We start from the raw sequence: 22,092 nt of genomic DNA, 5'->3' as shown, positions 1-22,092 counted from the left end.
GCACCGCTGAACTGCATCTGTCCGCGGGAGAGGGCCGAGGCGCTTCCCGGCAGCTCTGAGCTGGGCGAAGGCTTCTCCCGGCGCCCGATCCCCGGGCTGACAGCGTGAGGACCGTGGATATCGCCGATTTTCTGCAGCGAGCAGGATGTGTGGCGCGCCCGGCCGGCCGCACAATAGAGATTAGGCCTTGTGAACGTCCACCGGGTTTGGGACTCTGCCTTTCTGAGCGCTAAGCTCCCCCCAGCCCCCTCCGGCTTAGTCGGCGCCATGGAAAGCCCGTGGCCTGCAGACAGCTGTATGGTAAATAGTTTACAGTATATTCCACCCAGGGACGCAAAGTTAATTTGGAAAGAGGCAGTATGGTTATTCAGAGCTTGTCAAGCGCAATGAAAACGTACAAACTTCAGGGCGCCGCAGTGATTTCAGCACGCACCTGCAGAAACGCTCTCCTGAGCGCTCGATCGCTCTCCACCCTCGCCAGGGGCATCTCCGGGGCGCAGCGTGAACTATTTATTTTGAAAGTGCTTTCCTGTTACCTACACGCTCAGAAATAAACCTCTCAGCGCAAAGACCCGCGCTTCCCCTCGTTCTCGCGGCGCTCCGTGCCGCACCCGGGGGACGGATCGGCACCCCGGCGCCAGGCTGCCGGCTTGGACGGGCGCCGTGTTTGTTTGCTCTCGCCACAGCCTGCCTTGCCCTGTCTTTTACAGCTTCCCTTTAAAAATCAGGACTCAAACATCACTTTTGTGCGCAGGTCAGACTGGTTTTAAGCCGGCCAACGTTTTCAGATTTGGGTGGCTAGAAGGAATGTCTTCCTCTTGTGTTTGGGCACCTCCATAAAAGCTGCCTAATTTCCAGAGGCACTCAGCGTTTGCAGTCTGCGGCTTCCCCCGTCATTCACATGCCAATCAGCGAGCGCTCCCGGTTCCCGGGACCAGTGTTCCTGATGTAAATTACAGTTTACAGTGAAAGCAAGGCTTGTGAGCCATCATTATTGTACACTGATCAGACGTGTACCTTTCTATTACAAATGACTGAACCTCTATGCCGTGGCAGGCCTTCATTCAGTTTGCTCAAGCCGGGAAGAAAGACCCGGCTTTTCCAGCAGCTGTCCTGAAACCCCCTCCGGAGGCTCGTGGTCCCACCAGGCTTTTGTTGTTCTGACCTGAAGCCTCAGGGATGCGGCGAGCTCTCCCTACCGACTTTCTCTGGGCTCGCTTTCTTCTGAGCCCCAGCGGTCGGGGTCTTCAAACGTGCTTCGGTCTGCGTGCCGAGGCGCAGGCTCCGTGCGCTGCATGCAGCGCGCGCCTAGCTCTGCGTGGGACCAGGCCCCCGCGCTGCCCGGAGAGCGCAGAAGTTGGCTCCCGCCTGTGAGAACTCTGCGTTAAGCGCTGAACCATTTTGGCCACCTGCCTAACTAGCTCCAGGTTGGGTTTGGTGTTTTGTTGTTTTATATTTTTTAACAGAAAAGGCCTTTTGGTCACATTATTCAAATACGGGATTAAAATGTAACTCCCTGAATTCAAAGGTTAAAGTAAGTCACGATTCCCCCATGCACTTCTGATTTGCCCTAGCAGCAGAGGAAAGTCTCTCTCCAGATCCAGTTTAAATTATTCCAGAAGATGGATTATTGCTTCTTTTGTGTCTTGCAAATTTAAGGGGGGGGGGGGGGAGGGGGGGAGATTTTATATTTTCATGGATTAATCTTCATAAGGGGAGCATAAAGGGTAAGTCATAATAATGTGGGTTTGAATTAAACTTCTAAACTTCAAGCCCCTAAGCCTAATAAGATTAGAATGTGCATACCTCAATACCACATTAAAAGGTCATGTTCGCTGCCTCGAATCCTTCAGCCGCGGACTCTTAAACACATTCCGGTGGCATCCTGCATGAACTTCCAGTTGCACCATATTAAATCGGATATTAATGAAAACTTCCAAGGGATGTTTATATTAGTTCCAGAGAAAGAAGTGCAAGGCACACCTCAAACCAGAACCCGAGCTCCACGCCTTTCTTTTGCACACAACTATTCACAGCTTTTTGTTATTATTATTTGTTTTCCAACAAATGGGCGAAATAAGGTATTGCGCTTTCAGGAGCACAGCCTAATGCTGAAGGGGCTTGCTTGGAGACAGGAAAGCCCTTTAGGGATGAAACTCTTTGCTGCGCACTGGGTGAATGGAGTTTATACTGTGGTTTGAGGCTCAGGCTTAGCCGGTGGCCACGGTTGCTGTCTGGGGGAAGTTCAGGCTGTGGCTTGTGGCCCATTGCTCTGCTGCCTCCTTTCCAGATCAGCCATGGCATCATTCCCCACCTCATCTCAGCCGGGCCCAGGTCAGCTAAAGCCTTTAAATCCCAGCTCTGCAGCCCCAAGCCTTTTGATCGAACCAGATTAGGGAGCCACTGTCCCAGCAGACGGGAAGAGAAGGTGCTTCCAGCAGGAGTGGGCGTAGGCTAGGAGAGGTAAACTCTGCCGGTCGCGGGTGCTGCAGGTACGGAGCCAGAGAAGGCCATTGTGGGCTCTAAGGAAAAACAGCAGCATCCCTCCAGCAGCATGGCGAGGGCGGCTCTGCTTGCTGCGCGCCCGTGAGTGCTCTTCTGCAAGGAAGAAAAGCCGAGGGAGCTTGGGAGCTGCACCGAGTCGTTCATTCACAAGGTTCCCCTGTTTAGCACTTCTTATCCAAAGTGTTTCACAGCTTTTACAAGTTAGCTTTGCCATCAAACTGGGCATGAGCAACATAAATGGAGAAAGGGCAGTTGTGTCAAACATCTTCCTTTAAAGGCCACACAGTCTCCACAACTCTAGATTTTTAAGGTTTGCAACTTCTATCAAAGAAGGCTGAAGAATGGGGTGGACCCTACGAAGAAGGATGTATTTGTATTGCCTAGAATATGTAAAGGTATAACTTGCTGATCTGCATCATTGAAGGCTCAAGCACAACCAGTTTGAAAGCAGCAGATGCATTAATCATCTCTCTGTTTACACAGTGTGCGGAGGCTGCTTGAGGAACAGGAGGAGCCCTTGCGGGACGTCGGGAGGGTTTCCGCAGTCGACAAGAGAAGGAGGTTTCCTGAGCTCCAGCGCAGCGGTGGAGGAACACGAGGCAGGGGAGGGTCTGCAGTCCTGAGCGAGCTCGGTTTTCAGGGCAAGTCTGAATTCCACCTGGGACGATCGGGAAGCCAGGGCAGGCTGGGAGAGGCAGATGTGCTTTCTGCATGAAATCCCAACACATGACCCGGCCATCGGCCAAGCGGCTCTCCAGTGAAGCCCGCAAGCTGTGTTCCTTCGCTGTAGACAGGTAGGTGCTAACAAGGTAATGCTGGCCTTGGCCTCGCAAACTCTGGGCAGGCATCCAGGCCGTGAAGGTAGCTTCAGATCTCACATCAAGCTGTCTCCATTCAACGCTAATAATGCTTTCTCTGGCCTCTGTACACGGGTCTTGTTCTTCCTAAAGACGGTCTCCCGCACGGCGTGGAGAGGCCTCTGGCCGGCCAGCGCTGGCCGTGCTCTCCTTCTGCAAGTCTCACCATTTAAGGTGTCTTTGTCAAAATCTGAGGCATCCAAAAGCAGTTCCGAAAACCATGGAGAAAAGATCTGTCATGTTGTTTGTTTCCTTCTCAGAGGTATGAGATAAAAATCCCATTAACATCCCCACTAATGGCACGTTCCATCAAAGTGAGACTTGTATCCCCTTGGGTCTTTATAATCTCCAGGACTTGCCCCACCACCCCTCGAAAAATGTATTTCTTTTAACCTATATTCAAAGGCAGTAAAGGAGTTTATGCACTGTGTTTTTTTTCCCCTGTCAAACAGACTAAGGAGATTGCTATGCTGCAAATCTGATATAAAAGATTTCTTTTAAAGTCACTGATAGATCTCAATAAATAATGAGCTCAGTGTCTGAGACTGCTTCACAGATATACTAGACTATAAAAAAATTTAAATGGCTGTTACTTAAAGTAAAATAAAAAAAAAAGAAATCTCTGTAGTGTATTGCATAAAAACAATACCAGTGGGAGAAAATGTGAAGTTCTGTCTACAGGAAGAAGAAACATTTTAAATTGCTATCTATTCATACCTGAATGCATAATGTTTTTGAGCTGCAAGTTTACATACATTTGCAGAAAGAAAGAGCCAAGAATTTGTGTCTTATTTCCATGAGACAAAGAGAATGCTACAGAAATGTTTTTATGCATAGCCTGTGACTTGCCAATTGGTCCAGTATAAAGAGACAAAACTAAACTATTCTTGTTATAAGAGGCATGCAAACACAGCAAATACAAAAGAGGTATTTTAACCGATGTATAGCAAGAGCTGGATTCTTTCTTCAAGAAAATTAAGAATGTCACTTGCAATCAAGATCAGCACTATGCATTAGCACTGCCTGGAGCAGGGAGAGTTTCTCTGGCTGTGAGAGACCCACTGAGGCGAGTCGTTTCTCTGTAGGCACCAACAGAAGGCAAAAATGGAAACAGAACGGCTGCAAAGTGGTTATGCTGCTGAAGAGTAATTTTTAAGTAAATATAACTTGATCGTGTTGCTCTGGCCCGGTTCTCCCCGTGACGCCCTGCTCTCCGGTGGGGTGAATCTCTGAAGTCACCCCGTTTCAGGACAGCCTGGCTGGACCAGCACCGGCGCCCGGCGCTTCCTTCCTTCAGCGCAACCTCGGACCGGTTTCTTTGCCCAACCTTTCCGGCCCTGCTCCGGTTTTCCTCCGTGCCTTGCTCCGCCGTGGTCCCAGCCCTCGGGTTTTCCTGAACCCAGCCGGCAGCGGGAAGCTGCCCGTGCCTTTGGAGAGGTGCGGGCAGCTCTCCGGAGGCTGGCGCTGAGCCTTCCCCTGGCTGCGCCATCCGTTGGGGGATGCCCCGCGTCCCTGCGTGGCCGGAGGGCCCCAGAGCCGGGGCGCAGCCGGGGCCGGTGCCGTCCCCTCTGGGCGTCACGCCGGCTTTCCGGCTGCCTGTGTGCCGGGGCCGGCTGGGAGGGGGCTGCGCGCAGCGTGCTCGCAGGTGAGGCTTTGCGTGCCAGCTGCTAGGAAATGCCTTTGCTCGAAAATATGTTGGGGTTGTCGGGTTGTTTTGCTTCCCGAGTGTGGTATGCGGAGAAGCCGGGAGCGCCCCAGCCGCGGAGCGCGCTCGTTCAGGGAAACGGGTGCCTCCGGAGGCGCGCGGCCGGCGGCCAGGGCTGGCGCGGGGGCCCGGGGCCGCGGCAGCGCCGGAAGCCCCCGCCGTCGAAGCTCTCCTATGCGACCGGGAGGGAGCGGAGGCTGCTGCCGTGCGGGACCCCCCGAGCGCTGGGGCTGCCTTCCCTGGAAACTGGGGGAGCGGCAGCCCCCCGACCGCGTCGGACCCGGAGCCGGTCCTGCCCGCTGGGCGCTCTGCGGTGCCGCGGCGGGGTGCGATGGACATAGCACTTCCGGGGAGGCCTTCGCTCTCCTGTTGAAAAACCCTACAGACAAATGTGGGTTTTCCCTAGGTCCCAAAGGAGCTGTGGGGCTAAGCACCGCTTCGGCAGAGCCTGAGCGCCGCCGGGCTTTCCTGCGAGCTCCTCCGAGGAAAACGCTCGGGAACGTGGTATTTGGTGCAGCCGAGAGCTCAGCCCTTTGAGGACAGACTTGGGGCGAGATGAACGTCGGAGGCCGCCGAGCCGATCGCAGGGAGGAGCAAAGCCAAAACCGCCCTTCCCCAGCCGCGCTCGCCCCGCGGGAGTGAAGAACAGCAGCCTGGCCCCGCGCTGGGGATGTGCGCCCAGCGGGCGAGCCCGCGGCAGCTTCCCGGTGGCGATGGCGATGCCTCCGCGGGCGGAGCGGGCGCGGGGACGGTGCTGGACCGCCGGGACCGGCCCAGCCCTGCTCAGGGGCGGTGGGGACGGTGCTCCCGCCGGACCGGCGCCTCGTGTCTCCGTGTGAGACGGGTCCTGCTGCTGGGGCCTCTGCTGCTGCCGGCCACGAGCCGTCGCCTCGGCCGTCTCCGGAGCCTCCTGCTGCGCCGGACGCCGGGTCTCTTTGAAGCAGCCTCCTCCGGCGCCCAGGTGGAAGAATATTAACGGCTATTAACGAGCGCTAGGAGCGGAGCAGGATGCTGCTGCGGGCTCGTCGAGAGGATCTGCCTCGCGTCGCCGGGAAGGCGATCGGTTCCCCAGCGGCCAGCCGGAGCAGGAGAATAGCTGGAAGCGCAGTAAAACGTTTGGAAGAAGTGCCCACGGCCCGGGAGGCTCCCGACGGCCCGGGAGGCGCCTGCCCCAAAACTGGGGCTGGTTTTTTGGTGACACATTCGCGGCTTGGGGCAGCTGCGGCCACCCAAAGGACGGCGACGCTTGCAGCTGACACAAAGTTACCAAACTATTGCTACAAAACAGCTACTCAAAGGAAAGACTTCTTCCGCTTGGTTTGGTCCTTACTTCGTGGCGTTCGTCACTCGGTGCGCGAGCCGGGGTAGCCCTTCCTCTTACAGGAGGGCAAACGGGACCGTGGCGCGTGCGTCCCGCGCTGATGAGCAGCGCCCGGTGACACCTCCTGTCCCGTCACGGAGCCCCCAGTCCGTGCGGCCCGCCTGCGCTTCCCTCGGCTTACCGAGCAAAAGGCCGCCGGTGGCCCGAGGACGCTGCCAGGCAGGGCTGCCGCCGCCGGGCGCAGGCCACGGCCCTGGCCCGCCGAAGGCCGCGCCGGCTGCAGCGAGTGCGAGGGCGCAGCGGGGCCCCCCCGGCTCCCGGCCGCTTGCCCGGGGCGCCCCGGCGGCCCAGGCTGCCGGCCGAGCGGCGCCCGCTGCCGGCGGCTCCCGCCGGCCGCAGGGAGGAGCGCGTGCCGAGGCCGCGCCACCTGATTTGGGGTTTGCAAAACCAAACTGGTTGCCAGATAATCAATTGCTTTCTTCCTTTTAGCGCACAGGAAATCTGTGGCGGCGGCGGCGGCGGGGGGCGGTGGGGGGGGGGTTGCTGTTTTTTTCAATTTTTTTTTTTTTTTAAGGGAGCGTGCATTCCACATCCATTTTAACTTCGCCTGCCCTGGGGGATTTATAGCCTCTATCCAGTTTTATTGTTGATACAGATCTTTATCTGCCCTGGGCTTATAACTGACATTTAAATTACACTGCAAACAATGAATCAATATTTATGGATTACTGGTCCAATACATTCGCCAAGCGAGTTGTTATGGGATTCTGTCTCCCAGCAAACAGGACAACGAGGTCAAGGTCAAGGCTTTGTCTAATGAGAAATAGGCACAGACAGGAACTGGCAGCCCAATATTGACTGCCTAATAGGAATGCATTTATGTTAGTCATTTAGCCGAATGTATTGAGCTCTTTGTTAATTTTCTCATTCTTGTCATTTTCCCGCTGATAATTGTGGAGAATTTAAAGCCCAGAGCCTGGGATGTTTCCCCCTGCCCGTAGCAACCCGGGCGGCCGGCGGCCCTGCCGAGCCAGCCCCGAAGCAGTTGTGTCGCAGCGTGGGCGCAGCGTGCACGCGCCCGCACGCCCGCGCGCGCCGCTCCCCTCCCAAGCACACACCAAATATAGACTTGCGTTCTTTTCATTTTTTTTCAGCCCTGTTTTTCCGTGCGAGCCGGCGAGCGTGCGTATGACTAACTGCTCCTGGATGGTGTTTATCAGCCTCAGCAGCTGTCGGCAAATTCAACCTATACGGCAGGAAACAAGAGAAGCCTGTCTCGCGCCTGCTTCGTTGCAAACGCTTTCTGGGTTTTGGACTGCTCAGCCTCAGATGGGACTCTGCATACTTTTCATCAGCTGAAATCAGCAGTCAAGCTGGCAAAAAAAGAGCACTGCTTTTTTTCTTTTTTCTTTTTTGGCCCTGTTCTGGTGCGGCGCTGGTGCCTGTTGCGCCTGGGTAGCTGCTGTCTCAAGGCAGCGATAGCACCACGGCTGCTCGTTGGGAGGTGGCAGAGAGGCGCAAGCCGCCATCCGAGGGCCCTGCAGGGTTTTACAAATACTCATTTATTATGCTTCATGCGGCCCTTGGAAAATAGGGGAGCGTTTTATTTTATCAATGAAAAAAACTCAAATTTGGTAGAACTCAGTTTCTGGTTTTCCAGAGTTGGCTGTGGGAATGGATGGAGCCGCGGCAGGGTGAGGGGCCGGGAAAACGGCGGGGAAAAGCCGCTGCCGGGGCTGTGCCCGAGCCCCCCGGCCGGCTGGGCCAGGCCTTGCGCGCGGCTCGGAGAGGGCGACGGACCAGATAAAAATGGAAACGGGGTGGGGGGGGTTCATTTTGTGACACTTCTGTTAAAGGATGTGTTTATCCCTCTTGTTAAAAGCCAGATGAAAAGTTTAAGGCCCAAATTAGTTTTGTCCTCTTGCATTCGTTTATTTACATTATAATAATCCAGCGCCTGCGAATTGTGTCAATTATTCTCTCCTCTTGGCAAGCCAAGAATTCTTTGTTCCTCGCTAGTTTACAAAAGTGAAATATAGGTGAGGTTTAGGACCTTTTAATCCTCCTATGTAATTACTGTTCCCTACAGACACCGCCGCGTTTTACAATCGCTGCGTGTAGCTGCTAGACTCAGATTAGGCACACAAAGTCCCTTCACTTCATCAAAGGTTTCCTTATCTAGCCAAGACAGCAGAACAACAAACGATCCACAAATCTCCGCGGACCCAGTGTTTATTTGACCACCGCTGAAATAAATAAATTTGCTCTAGACAAGCCCGCGGAGGCCTGGAAATGTCCCTGAGAACGCGGCGCTGGGCCGGCCTGTGGGTGGGAATTTTCGAGAGCGTTACGGGCCAGGGACTACAGTGGGGCTTTTGAAGTGCTTTTTCCACATTTTATGAGACCCAATGAGGATGAAACTAAAATGACATGAAGAAATAATCCTTCATTCAGCCCTGAAAGGATTATTCTAATTACTTTGATTATTAAAGATCAGACAGATTTTTTTCAGCATATGAGCATAAGTAAACCAACCCAGAAATACAAATCCGCACTGGGAATTGAAGAACGTCTTAAGTAAACAGAGGGAACAAATGAGTTGTGTGACAGATATACAAGGCTTCTGTCTACAGCCTTAATCAGACGGGCCTACCACTGGTTTACTGGAGGCTAGGCTTTTGTGAGAGCCTGAATAGGGGCTAAATATCCCTTGAAATCAGAACTCTTTGGCTTCACGAGTGTATAGGCCGCAGTCTTGCTCTTTTCAGATGCAAATGCGAGTGGTTTTCTTCTTTATCTCGGTAGTAAGATGGTGGTGTCAAGCTGGGCCTAGATGAATAAAACTGAGAATTTATGCTTTATTGAGATCTATTTTTTTCCCTAAGCCTCATTCCTCATTCGCTCTCTCGGAGCGAGGGGGGAGCACAGATGGTCTCTCCTGACCTGCTATTTATCATTCCCGCAAAAGCTTAGTCAGTGTAATGCTCCACAGCAATTCATTTAAGGACTCTGTTTGTTTCTGCTGATGAGGACTGTTAATTTGCACAGCAGTCTCATTAGGCCTAAACCACCAATTAATTTCTTTTGTTCTCATTAAATGGCTGATTCCTAAACATTTCTGCAGCAACAATGGGCGGCTCAGAGCTGCAATTCAGCCACCCTTCAGCGCTTGGCGAGCGCCGGTGGCTGTGCAGCAGGTAACGCCGGCGAAGGGCGCTCCGAGCAGCCCGGGCGAACAATGGCCCCAGTTAATTTTCTCAGGCCCAATCCAGGCATGCAAAACAGTTCATTAAATACATACATCTTGCCAGCAAACAAATAGCTAAGCTGAGAAACAAGTGTTCCTGAATCCTGGAGGCTGCAATCACGCAGGCTTGGGGGGACATGAGGAGAATCCAGAAGCGCTTTTCCGGCGGACAGGGACGCCGAAACAAAGAATTTTTCCAATCGTTTCAACATGTCTAAAATGAGGGTGTTTTTTTTTTTTTTTCCCTCTGCACTCCATTATGGTTTTATCTGATTATGGGTGCGTTCTGGCCAAGAATATCTTGTGGCTTGTATTTTCCAGCTTGGTCACACAATTTGCAGCCGCATTGAAGAGTCCTTGACTGTCTCTTAGCAATTTAATGCCAGAAAGTGTCAGCTTTTGTCTGACAGTGATGCTAGGGCAACTACTTAGCCTCATTTGACATTCCTGCAGTTCAGTCTTTCTTCAGCGAATGAAATACCCAAGGTGAGGTTACAAAATGGCTTGTGTTTTACCCCCCCCAAAAAAAAACCAACCCACAAAACCAGTCATGATAACCTCTCTGAGACAGCGTTACATCAAAACCCTGCTGCAATCAAACTGCTTTCTAGAATAATGGGCTCACTTGCTCACTCTCAAAGTATTGCTGGAATTAATTTTCATATGGGCCTTGGATGTGCATTCAGGCATAATTGCTCTTTTAAAGCTGCTGCTCCGGGGGGTGGGAGGGCTGGGGGATGCATTTCGCGTCCTGGCAGTGTCTGCAGTGCCGTTTGCACTGCAGTGCACATGACACTCAAATGCGCACAGTAATATTCCCGCATTTTTGCTTTCCCTTCTTTCGCCTGGTAGCAGTGATTCTGCGCTTTACTGCATAAATATTTTCTTTCCTTTGCTGCGCACACTTTTGTTCTTTTCCCAGCAGTTAGGAGGTCTGGTGCACAGAGATAAAATAAACGGGGCGAAAACGCTACCCTTCTCTGTCAACTCGCAAGTCTGACAGATTGCTGCGTGTTTCACTTTGGGTGCAAACACTGATTTTGTCCATTAGTCTCACAGTCTCATGCGTGCTTTTTAAGGTGCTGTTGTTATTAACAGTGCTTTAATAGACCAGGGCTCGTTACGCTCTTGCTGCCGGCCAGGTAGGAATATTACCCTTTGGACAAACCGCTGCTTGGGCAGCGGTGGCCGATTGGGCTCTGGTCATTTGGAGGAGGCACCTTGCAGCAAGGCGAGACCCGTCCTTTGTGACCGTCCGTCCGTCCGGCACCGACCGTCTCCCAGCGACTTCCCTCGCTGCAGGACCGAGGGGCCGGCAAGCGGGTGCTAGGCTGGGTGCTAGGCTCACCTGCCGGCCAGCCTTTCCCAGCGCGGCGCGGACGGCGCCTTGCAGGCCGGAGAGGCCACGGGCGGGCCGGGGCTCCTTACTGCAAGGAGCGTTTCGGATGGCTCCTTGAGGTCGTTTTTGTCCTTCCATGGACACGTGCTGTAGCTGCATTTCACCATGCTCGGCCCGCTGCCCCATGGAGCGCGCGGGCGAAGTAAAACCCTTCTGTCTGGTGCTGGGCCAGCCTGAGCGCTGAGCCCCCGCCGCTGGAGGACGTTATTCCCCGCGGCGGCGTTGGCGGAGGCTGCTGCCCGGGGCGGAGCGGGGCCCGCGGCTCCCCGGTCGGCCTGGAGCGCGGTGCAGGCGCCGCGGGCTGGGCAGGGAGCAGCCCGGGAACGGCGAAGCCGCTCGGACGCAGAGCTCCGCTGCGGCGGCCTCTCTGTCCGAGCGCTGCCTGACCCCCCGCCGCCCTCCTCCGGGAGCCGCTGCCGGCCTTCGGTGCGGGCCTGCGCGTAAGGACAAACGCCCAAAAGTGCGGCGGACTGCGCTTTATCCCTAGCGGACCAGGGCTGCTCCGCAGGGGCTTCCCGCCGCCTCCCCGCGTGGCCTCCCGAAGGAGGCGCCCGCCGCGGGCCGGCCGCCAGGACCGCCGGGGCCGCCGGGGCCGCCGGGGCCGGGCTGGCAGGCGGCGCGCGACTCCTGCGCAAAGCGAGGGCAGCCGTCCGCTGCCAGCCAGCAGGAGCGCGTGCCCGGCCTTGGGTTGCTGGTACCGGCAGGTTCCTCCGCGTTGCGGCGGGTCGGGCCGCGCGGGGAGGAGGCGAGGGTGCCCGCCGCAGCGGGGCGGCCCGGCGGGGAAGCCCCCGATGGTGCCCGACCCTCCCGGCAGCCGCGTGGCTGCTGCAGGGACTTGGAGCTGCTGAAAGAAACCTGTCCGGTTCCTCGAGCCAAAACAAATTTCGAGGGGAGCCTGGCCGGGCAGCCAGGCTGGAGGAAGGCTCGTGGAGGATGCAGCGAGTTTTTCATAGCACTTTGGACGACGGGTTGCTAATTACAGCCTCGCACGCCCTGCAAAGCCCCGGGGGGATTAGCTCCCTGGCTCCCCCCCCCCCCCCCGGCGAGCTCAGCGGAAAGGCGGCCACCGCCTCAGAAGCTGCAATTAATGCAAGAAGGGGCCCTTGATTGCAACGGCTTGCTAAGCTCCTGCTTTTGAGCCTTTCCCCTGATTGAGGTGGGGGCCAGCTGAAGGATTTCATCATGCCCAAAGCCACCAGCGAAGCAGCTGCGCTTCCCCGTCAGTGAACCGCGCGCTGGGGCAGCCGGCGGCCTGGGAGGGCCGGGAGGGCACGGGGGCTCGGCGCTGCCTTGGGCGGGCGCGCGGGCGGGCTCTGCTCCCCGGCACGGCAAGCGAGGGGAGCCGGAGCGCCGGAGCGAATGCCGGGGAGGTTTCCCGGGACGGGGCGCGTTGTGCCGGCCGCGGGGGTGAGAGCCGCCGAGCCAGACCCCGCGGCCGCGAGCCGCGCCGCAGCCGGCGCTCGGATCCTGGCTCTGGCTCTGCAAACGGGCTGCGGTATGAGAGCGGGCAAAGCACATGCCAGCCCAAGCCAATTAACCTTTTCCATAGCCCCATATCCTCATGTGGCAATCCATCAGCAGCCAGTTAGGAAAAGCCGTGGCTAAATAGAATTACTGCCAGGCCACGAACCAAGCTGAGAAAAGGAGGGTGCAAAACGGCCGGTGGGTCAAAAGCCGTCGATGCCGTTAAATAACAATTACTTATTGTGTTTGCTGCGTTTGCTAGGATTTATGGTGTCGTGGTGGCCTGCCGGCGCGAGCCAACAGCTGCTGCACCAGCAACGGGTAGTGGGCAGTGGCGGTGGGGCAGGGGCGTCCTCCGCGCCCTGGAAGCGAGCGGCGGGAGCAATGCACTCGCCCAGGCCGGCAGAGGTGACCGTGCAAGCCCGACCCGGCCCGGGCACCCCCGTGCCGAGCGAGCCCTGGCCGACCTCGGCGGCACCGGTGCTCCCGTCTCGCCGTTACCATCTCTGGAGCCGCCCGCCCGCAGGTTCCTGCCGCGAGCCGCTCTGCACGTGCACGGCAGGAATGACGTGCACCCGTTAGGCGATTTGCATTTGTCTCCATTACCTGGGAGAGGAGCACGGTGATCCTTGAAAAGGGCCCCGTGTTGGGCCATGCCGCCGCTCCTTCCACGAGTTTCCTGCACCTAATGAAGACAAATGAACGTTACCGTAACCTGCTCAAGCAATTCCCGTTCGAAACGCCGGGACGGGGAGCCTGCGCTTGTGGCGAGCGCTGAGGACGCGCAATAACCCTTTGTTTGCTGTGCTGCCTTCACTGATGCAGCGAAAGCAAGTCGATGCCCCTGCTGCAGCTCCCCGAGGAGTCGTCGCTGTTAGCACTGTGAACAATGCTTTTTTTCTTTTGCTTATGAGCTCCTGTCTCGTTTGCCGTTGGCAGCTTGGCCGTGAGGCCTGAGCTTCAGCAGCTCTGGGGACAAAGGTGTTTGGAGGGCGAGAGGTTCGTTTTGGAGAGGTGACCACCAGAGCCAGCGGAGGTCTCAGCCTGGCGGGTCCTGCTGGGGCTGTGACCGCCGACGGACGGGCTCGGGGCAGCTCTGGGTGGCAGCGCCCTTTCGCAGGAGAGCTGGGAGCTGGGCGGAGATTTTTGCGAGGATGAGAATCGGACCAGCACAGACGGGATGGGGCAGGACCCCGGGGGGGGGGGGTCTTTCCATGTCCCACCTCTGAGGGAGGACAGGAGCTGAAGGGTGACCTTTGAGGGACCAGAAACACCTTCTCGCAGGTTAGTATTTCCAGGAGCTTCACCCAGCCAGATCCTCCCAGCAAAACGGCCTAAACTGCAAATTGCTTAAGAACATTTTGCTTTCTCTCCCGAAAGGCACCATCTTATGGTCAAGCAAGGCCGCAGGAGGCAGACAGGCAAGACAACTGGAAAAGCCGAACCACGTTGTAACACTGGTGGAGAAGTTGATGGCAACAAGTAGAAAGTAGCTATGAAAAATATATATTTCTTAAAACCAGTGTCATGTTACACTGGAAGATGGGAAAGGCAATAAACGCAAGGCTGCAGTTTGCTAAGAACATATGTGATTCAAGAAAAATATCTAGGCCAGCAGAAGTTAAGGCCAAGATGACCTTTCAGAGCAAATGGTATGCTGACGATAGACTCCTGATCTACATGAGGACGCAAAAAGGGCAGAAATGTTCAGTAAATGTTGGTCTGGTTGTTAGGAGGAAGGCAAGGTTTGAATCACTGGTTCATGATGAAAGACTTCCCCTTCCCATGGTACTCCCAGGAACATTAAACAGCTACTAAACCAGGTGTTTTTAAATCAGCAGGTCTAGTTAAGCTGCAGGCAAAAAGTTTCAAAACAGTTGGTCAAGAACATTGGACCATTAATGTTGATTTTCAATAAGTCTTTGAACACTGGGGAGGTTCCAGAAAAGAAAGCTAATGTTGTGCCGATATTTTAAAAGGGCAAACAAGATGACCCAGGTAATTATAGGCCTGTCAGTCTGACATCGATCCCAGGAAAAGTAATGGAACAGCTGATACGGGACTCAATTAATAGAGAATCAAAGGAGGACAGTGCAATTAATGCCAATCAGCATGGATTTATGGCAAACAGCTCTTGTCAAGCTCTCGTGATACCTCTTTGATGAGATTATAAGTTTGGTGAGTGGGGGTAAATGCTGAAGGTATAGATTTCTGCAAAACATTCGCGTTTAAGGAGCTAGAATAGTGCAAAACCAACGCAGCGCATGCAATGGCCAAGGGCCTGGCAAACGGCGGATCTCGGGAAGTGCTTGGGAGTGGGGGCTCCTTACGGGGCAGGGGTTTTTCTAACTGGATCCCCTGGGTGCTGGCTCTCGCAGACGGTTTACCATTTTTATCAGGGACCTGGAGGAGGAACAGCGATTATTACTGCAATTTGGCAGGTGGCGCGGAGATTAAGGGAACAGCACGTAGCGAAGAGGATGGGCGCTCACTCGTGCCCAGCAGTCCGGATCGCTTGGTAAGGCAGGCGCAAGCAAACAATACGTGTTTTAACCCAGCCAAACGTAAGACCGCGCACCTGGGAGCGAAGACCCCAGGGAGGTTTCCGAGACGTGGGCCGGGGCCCAGGGAGGGGGCCAAGCCGAGACCCTGGGAACCGGCGAGCGCGGGAGGCTGTATCGCCGCTGCGGGAGCCGGCTGAAAACGGCCCTTTTGGTTCAGTGCCGGGATGGAGACGTCTCGGCGAGGCAGAGGGACGGGCTCAGGTCAAACCGCCTCCTCCAGGAAGCTGCTCTGTTTTAAAAGCATGTCTAGGGGCACCTAAAACTGGTTGCATGACCTGGGAGGAAATGTAACACTTTCAGGTTATTTAATCCTTTATTTAACCTTTAAAAGGTGGGACAGCTTTTTAAATAAAATAAAATAAATCAAGCCTGTATGTAAATGCAAAGGCAAAATTGCATTTTGGAAATGTGACGTTCTGAAGCAAAACATTTTGGCGTCTTTAAAACAAAAATCTCCATTCGTGTTTGTATTTTCGGGCAAAACCCATGAGCCGGTTCAGCTCCGGATTCCCGCTGTTCCTGATCCCCGCCGGCCCCAGACGCCGGCCCTGGCGAGCCCGGAGCGCCGGGCGGACCCTGCCGCGGCGCGGCGCTGCTCTGGCACGTGCGGGGCAGGCGGCGGGGTGGAAACAGGCGTTTTTGGTGTCTGCGGTGCGCAATGCCTTTGGGACCGGGGGAAGCCGGGGCGGGCAGTTTGTGCTCAGGTTCGTAGCTCGGCTGCAGGGCTGCGATTTGCAGGACAGGGAGGGATGCCTTTGCTAGGCTCCGGGGCTGCTCTCCAGCCTGGCGGTACCCACTACAGACCAGGCAGAGCTTGCCATTTAGTTCCGGCTCTTAATGCATTTGCAAAGGCCGATGGGGGCACGGAGACCTCCGGGCACGTACACAGCCGTATTTATTCTTTACCCTGTTGCCCAGCCCCAGTAGCGATCAATTGCCATCAGATGCAAAAGCCCTGAGCGAGGCAGTTTCCACTGTGTCGCTCTCTGTCCCGGCCCGCCGTGGCTGCCCCCCGCTTCCCGGGGGTCCTTGGCCCCGCGGCGGCGTGGGCCGGCCTCGGCGCAGGGCCCTCGCGTCCTGGGGGCTCGGCCACCGCCACCTGCTCTGCCCAGCTCCCAGCCGCTCTTCTGGGGAACCTTCTCTTTAAAGTATTAGGCAGGTTATAAAAATGTCACTGATGATTTGCTCATGTTTTCTAAACTGTCGTTAAGAATTTATAGTCAGGACAAAATGTAAAAGGTGGGGGGGGAGCCCTCATGTTTTAAGCTGAGCCTCTCCATAAATTAAAGAGATTTGCTTTTGAGGGTGGTCCGCTGAGCTGTGTGCCAAAATAGTGTGTGTTCAAAGAGCGAGGATCATGAGGTTAAGTGTTAGGAAAGGGGAGGGGAAAAGTAACTTACTGAAGAAAGCGGTGCATAAAGCAGGGAAAGGTCCTTGCATCTGCCAGGGTGACTGCCAAATCATTGGCGCAGGGAGCTGCTCTGGGGGGGTGGGACGCCGGTTAATCCCAGCTGCCCTCCCATTAGCATGCAAAGCTGTGTTTTTGCTTTGAGGAATTTTCAAGTTGCTTTTGGAGATTAGCACTACTGGGCCGTCAAATGCTGATGGCTGCAGAAAAGAGCTGCAAAGGGACAAACAGGGCAAACCTTCAGAGCAACACGAGCATTTTCCACCCCAGCCCCTGGCGCTGGGATCTGTGGCCTTGCGCGACTCACCAGGCAGGCGAGCAGGAGGTAGAAAGCAAGACCCTTACAGATGAGGTGGTCTTGGTTTCCGTGGCACGGTGCAAGCCAGCCATGAGGGTGTGCGGGTCCCATTTATAGGTGGGAGCGAGGCAGCTGTTGTCCTCCCAGGAAGGAGCAACTGGACTGGGTTTCAGCAAACTGGGCAAGCCAGCTCTTGTGCTGGCTTGGACTACCTGGCGCGTTGCCTGCCAGCCATCAGAGCGCGACGGAGGGTGGGTTTGTGGCTCAGGAGTGCTCCTGGGCTGAGTTTCTGTCTAAATGGCTCCTCTTCCTTGGAAGATATTTATCAGCATAGAGTTAAACCTCATTTAAACTGGCCAGTGGGGTGTAAACACCGTGTTTCATGTTAAGCTGGTTTAAGAGAAGCAGATAGCTGCATTATGGCCCAACAGTGACCTCCAGCCCAAAGCAGTGGGGACACCGCCAGACTGGGAGGCCCTCGAGGAGAGCGGCATGAGCCCCGGCTCCTGGTCTGTGACAGGCCGTTAGCAGTGTCGAGGGACCGCTGGGGTTTTCTAGTTGTTTTCCTGATCGACGTCTTACTCCGGCTGAGGAACGTGAAACCCACAGGAATTTCAACTCTCTGCAGCCTTGCATGGACCAAACATGAAGCGGTGTCTCCCATTCGTTCTTGCAATGGGACTAAGAAAGAACCTAAACACTAGCCCAAAATTATCCAAGAGCCCCAAATTTGCCAGAAACAACAGTGTTTTGAATGACTGCGAGTCTGCAGTCCAGGGAGTTCTAGATTTGGCAAAACGAGGTCTTTCCCCAGCTCCTCCCTGTTGCGAGGTTAGTGGGTGGTAAGGATGCGCCGTGCGCACGTCTGCAGGCTGAGGGGCGTAGGCTGCAGTGGCCTTTCTTCACATACGGAAGTAATTCAATAATTAAAGGAGAATACTTGATTCATATTTAACAAACCCTGCGGTTGCAGTTTTCGGAGCACGCAGAGGCGTTGGCCTGGGACGGGTGCCGGCGGGCGATGCCAGGGCTGGAGCAGCCCCACGAGCGGGCTCTGGCCCCGGCCCTGGCCGGCCGGGGGCCCCGGCAGCGCAGAGGACGCGCTCTCGCAGGCCGGCAGGGCAGCAGCAGCGCGGGGCCGACCACGCGCCTGGGAGCCATGCAAGGACGAGGGGAGGCTGGGGCGGTGCTGGGAGTCGGGGGCTGGCGGCGCGCGATGGGGTCAGAGCTGAAAGAGATGCAGCGGAGCCGCTGTGACAGCGGAGCCCGGTCCCTGTGGGAAGCCAGAGGTGCCCGTGCTCCCAAACCTCTCCGGCACTCTAGCAACTCGTTTGTTTAAATAAACCAAGGCGAGTACATGCTCTGTGCGAGAGGGCACCACGCGGAGCGAGCGGATGCTTCCTAGGGGATTACCCCATGGAAAGTACTGGCTTCTGGGGAAAATGGGGGGCTGGCTGGAGCCCTGGGAGGGGCAGAAGTTTCTCAGCCCATCAGCTCCCGCTCTGCCCTGCATCCAGCTCCTCTGCGCAGCGGCACAGCCACCTGCCACCGCCACCACCACTGCCACCACCGGCGCAAGCCCTCCCGGGAGAGGTAGCCCTTCCCGGGCTCTGCGCTTCTCTCCGCGCTCTGATATTACATTTTATGCTTTGACCTTTCTGGCTTTGATCTTTAGCTTGCTTTGAAACTTGGTGTTTTCAGAAATGTATTGACTTTTACAGTTCCTTCTCCTGCAAAAGAGCAAGCTGAAAGCAGCCAGGGCCGTCACGGTTTGCTCGACAGGAGCAGGAGGGCATAGCTAATGCTGGTGTGCCATTGCTGCCTGTCCTTGCTGGGTGAAGGCAGGGGCTTGCAGGCCCGCGCTCAGTGCCTTTGACGGGCAGCCGTCCCGCTCGCTTGGTCCCCAGCTCCTCCTGACCTCAGAAAGAAGATGGCCTCATCACTGCTTTGAAATTTTGTACCTTTTCATTAATTTTTCATATCTGAACTATCAGGGAAATGTTATGCGGGCGAATTTAACAGCATCAATAGAAGACTAAATCCCTTTCATGATGCTTTTAATAACCTTCTCCTGTGCTTGGATAACCGATGCAAGCAGCAGCTGTTTTACAGCTGTGAAAGGGGTGAGCAGGGGAGCTGGTCACCCCGAGGCTGCTGCTGGCGGCGTGCTCAGCCCAATGTCCTAGCGCCGTGCAGTCTGGGCGCTCGGCTCTGCGTGCTCATGCTCTTCTCCACCAGCTGGTCTCCTTCAGCCAAGCCTGACAGGAGTCCTGAGGACTTAAAGGTTAAAAGTTTCAGAAAAATGGGGGGGGGGGTCAATGTAGAAGAGCGATGCAGAGCATGTTCTTGCTGGGGGGGGGCGGCCTGCAGCGCGAGCTCAGCCCTAATTAGACACTGGAGAATCCCCCTGGGAGCACTGTGAAAAAAGCGCTGGTCAGAGCCAATGTCTTCTAAGCCACCAGAGACTCCAACCGCAGCTGAAAGGGTGTATAACGAGCCAGGCCTCATTACCGCCTGGCTGTCACCCTTCCCACGCGTTGTTGTGGCACCAGCCACGCGTCCCTGTGTGGTGGACACCAAACCTGCGTGTGCAGGACGCGGTCCTTACCCCGGGGGGGCCTGTGCTCACCGTGGGAAGGGCAGCCAGCATCACAGAGAGGATAAATGTCCTTCCCAGGGCTGTGTCCAGGCAGCTCCCTGGGGTCCCAGCCTGCTGCCTGGACACCGACTGCGGTTGCCACAGCCCTGGCACAGCTCGTGACACAGCTGATCTGCAGCTAACACCCTTTGCAGCTGCTCTTTTCCTTGCTACCTGACTCTCCTCAGCCGCTGCCGGTGCAGCAATGTCACCGTGCCCCGGCCGTGCCGCTCTCCCGGCTCCTGGAGCAAAGCGCGGAGCCTTTACTGCCTCCGCCGCAGCCTTTGGGAGCCCGCGACGGCAGGAGCGGGGCGGACGGGGCGGTCCCGCACGTGCGCCCAGCCCCATTGTTTCCCCTCCCTGCCCGGAGACCGGAGGCCTGACCTCAACGACGGCAGACGGGACGATGAGGCCAGGCCCCACCTTGCCCTGGTTAAGAGTAATGAGCCTTTAAAAATAATGCATCTGTCAGCATGTCGCGAGCTAGCGGGCTCCCTGCACAGCCTATGCAGTGGGATAATATATTTATCTGCAAGCAAGGTATAAGGCCACGAGTCCAAAGCTGCAAATCCTCACAAGTGAGTATTAATGGATTATGCCTTTGCAATCCATTGCCTGTTCTAGTTATACAACAAAAATTGGGATAATAAAACAGCTCTTAGTGTCAAAATGTAATTAAACTGCTTCAGTATGCCTTGAGAACAGCACAGCTGCTTTGTGCTGCCATAAAGCATTTTAAAACTGCTGGGCCGTTTGCTTGGGTGCCTAAATGAGAGCTCCTGGATGCAACCGTGGCTCGTACACGGCGGCGGCTGCTGGGAGGCGCGTCCCTCCTCCCATAAATTGCGTGTGACATGCTCGCCCGTATAACCACAGGTCCCGATGTGCTGCTGACTTATGCTCTCCCTCTGCAACGACACCCGCGGGCTGAGCTGCAGCCCGAGCTCAGCTCGAGCCCGCGCTGCTCGTGGCGCCTCGGCCGCCGGGCTCATTGCTCCGGTTTGCGCCCGCGCAACCCCCTCCAAAAGCGTAGCTAGAAAACGCAAACGCCGCAAAGCAAGGGCAAGGGGAGCGGCCCAAACGCCTCCGCTGGCTCCGGCCGGCCCGGCCGCAGCTCCCAAACCCGAGCACCGCAGCGGAGGGGCCGGCTGGGGAGGCCGGCGCCCGCCACGGCTCCGCAGCAGCCCGGACGGGGCGCGGGAAGGCGGCCGCTGCCGCTCAACCGCCCCGCGGCCGGCGCGGGTTAGGAGGTAAGCGCAAAGTGAACGAGACCTTTCAATATACTCTCGTTCCTGACTTGTACCGGCTAAATGAACCATTAATTAACCTCTCAGCAGAAGCTATCAAACTTGCACGCGCGGAATACCAATTATCGGTCAGTCGCGGTATTTATTCTCATCCGCCCTCATTACACGTCCCAGGTGTTTCCCAGCCCTGCTCCGGCGGCTCCCGGGCCCCCGCCGCCGCTTTGCCCCGCGATGCTCCCCAGGGAGGGCAGGGGACGCCCCGCCACCGGCCCGGCTGTCCTCGCGGGGCTGGAAGGAGGGGTGCGGGGCTCGGCCCGAGCTCCCCGGGGCACTTGCAGTGCGAGACTTTTCCTCTCCCCCTTTCCCCCCGCTTCCGTGCACGTCCCATCGCTGCGCTCACGCTGCCGCGGGTTTTGCTTCGTTGCGCCAGCAAAGCAAGCGGCAGCCTTGGAGCGTTATCCCAGGCCGCGCTTCGCTCGAGCGCTGGTTTTAGCTCTGGTGAGGTTGGCGAGAGCTGTGATTTTTTTCGGGGGGGGGGGGGGCGTGGGTGTGGGGGGGTGTGGGGGGGTGTGCGTGGGTGGGTGTGCACACGCGCACACGTGCGGCTGTGCACGCAGCTAGCTTTATCATTTCACCCATCTTCTCCCCAGGGTGCCGGGGGTTTTGGCTTTTATGTGTAACAATAAAAACGTGCATTGTAGCAAAACACGGGCTGGTCAAAATTAGACTAGTTAAGTCTAAAGAATTGTTTCATCTCAGCTCAACAGTAATAATGAATCTTTTTTTACAAGATGAATTGGTGAACAGCCAACTTCCTCCGGGGCAATTCCTGTGCAGTGTTGATCCCACTGGAATTTACCTTGGGGAGAAAAAAAAGAAGAAGAAGAAAGAAAAGTTTTAAAAAAAAAAAAGGTTTGAAACTATCAAATGCTGCTACTATTCATAACAACATGTTATGTAGCCCAGCCGTTTACTGACAGCGCAGCGATGGAGCCGAGCCTTTCACAGACACGCGGGCGCACCGCTTTTCTGCTCCGGCGGCGCGCGCGGCACGCGCGGGCGAGCGCCGAGCACCTCAGCGGCGGCTGCCCCAGCGCAGAGCGGCCTTTGCCCCCTCGCGCGCTCCAGCCGCGGTCCTGCCTGCGCCCGGGCCGTGCCCCTCGAGCGCAGCTTGCGCCTTCACTGTCGGGGGGGGGGGCCGGCTTGTCGTCCGAGGCGGGCGTGCAAAAGCCGTCATTGCCACCGGGCAAAGAGGGCAGGAGCCTTCTGCCCCATCCCCGTCTTCCTCGACCCCCCCCGGCGGCGGCTTGCACCGTGCATCTGCCGTAGGGCCGGGGGCCTCAGGGCCACCCGTCACCCGGAAAAGGCGAAAGCAGCCCCTCGGCAGGCAGAAGAAGGAGCGGGGCGAAGGGCCGCGGGGGCGGAGGGGCGCCCTCCTC

General features: G+C 56.4%; 1 long non-coding RNA gene across 1 annotated transcript; it reads left to right on the top strand.

The window, feature by feature from the left end:
- Positions 1–354: 354 nt before the first annotated feature.
- LOC138068875 (uncharacterized) lies at positions 355–9,248 on the top strand. Its single transcript, XR_011143716.1, has 3 exons — positions 355–1,427; positions 2,989–3,299; positions 7,543–9,248. It is a non-coding gene; the product is annotated as an uncharacterized lncRNA (long non-coding RNA).
- The last annotated feature ends 12,844 nt before the right edge of the window (positions 9,249–22,092 follow it).

The sequence above is a fragment of the Struthio camelus genome, chromosome 12 (genome assembly GCF_040807025.1).
Source record: "Struthio camelus isolate bStrCam1 chromosome 12, bStrCam1.hap1, whole genome shotgun sequence".
NCBI classification, from domain to species: domain Eukaryota; kingdom Metazoa; phylum Chordata; class Aves; order Struthioniformes; family Struthionidae; genus Struthio; species Struthio camelus.
The sequence above is the reverse complement of the archived record's forward strand: the minus strand, read 5'-3'. Positions and strand labels throughout refer to the sequence as shown.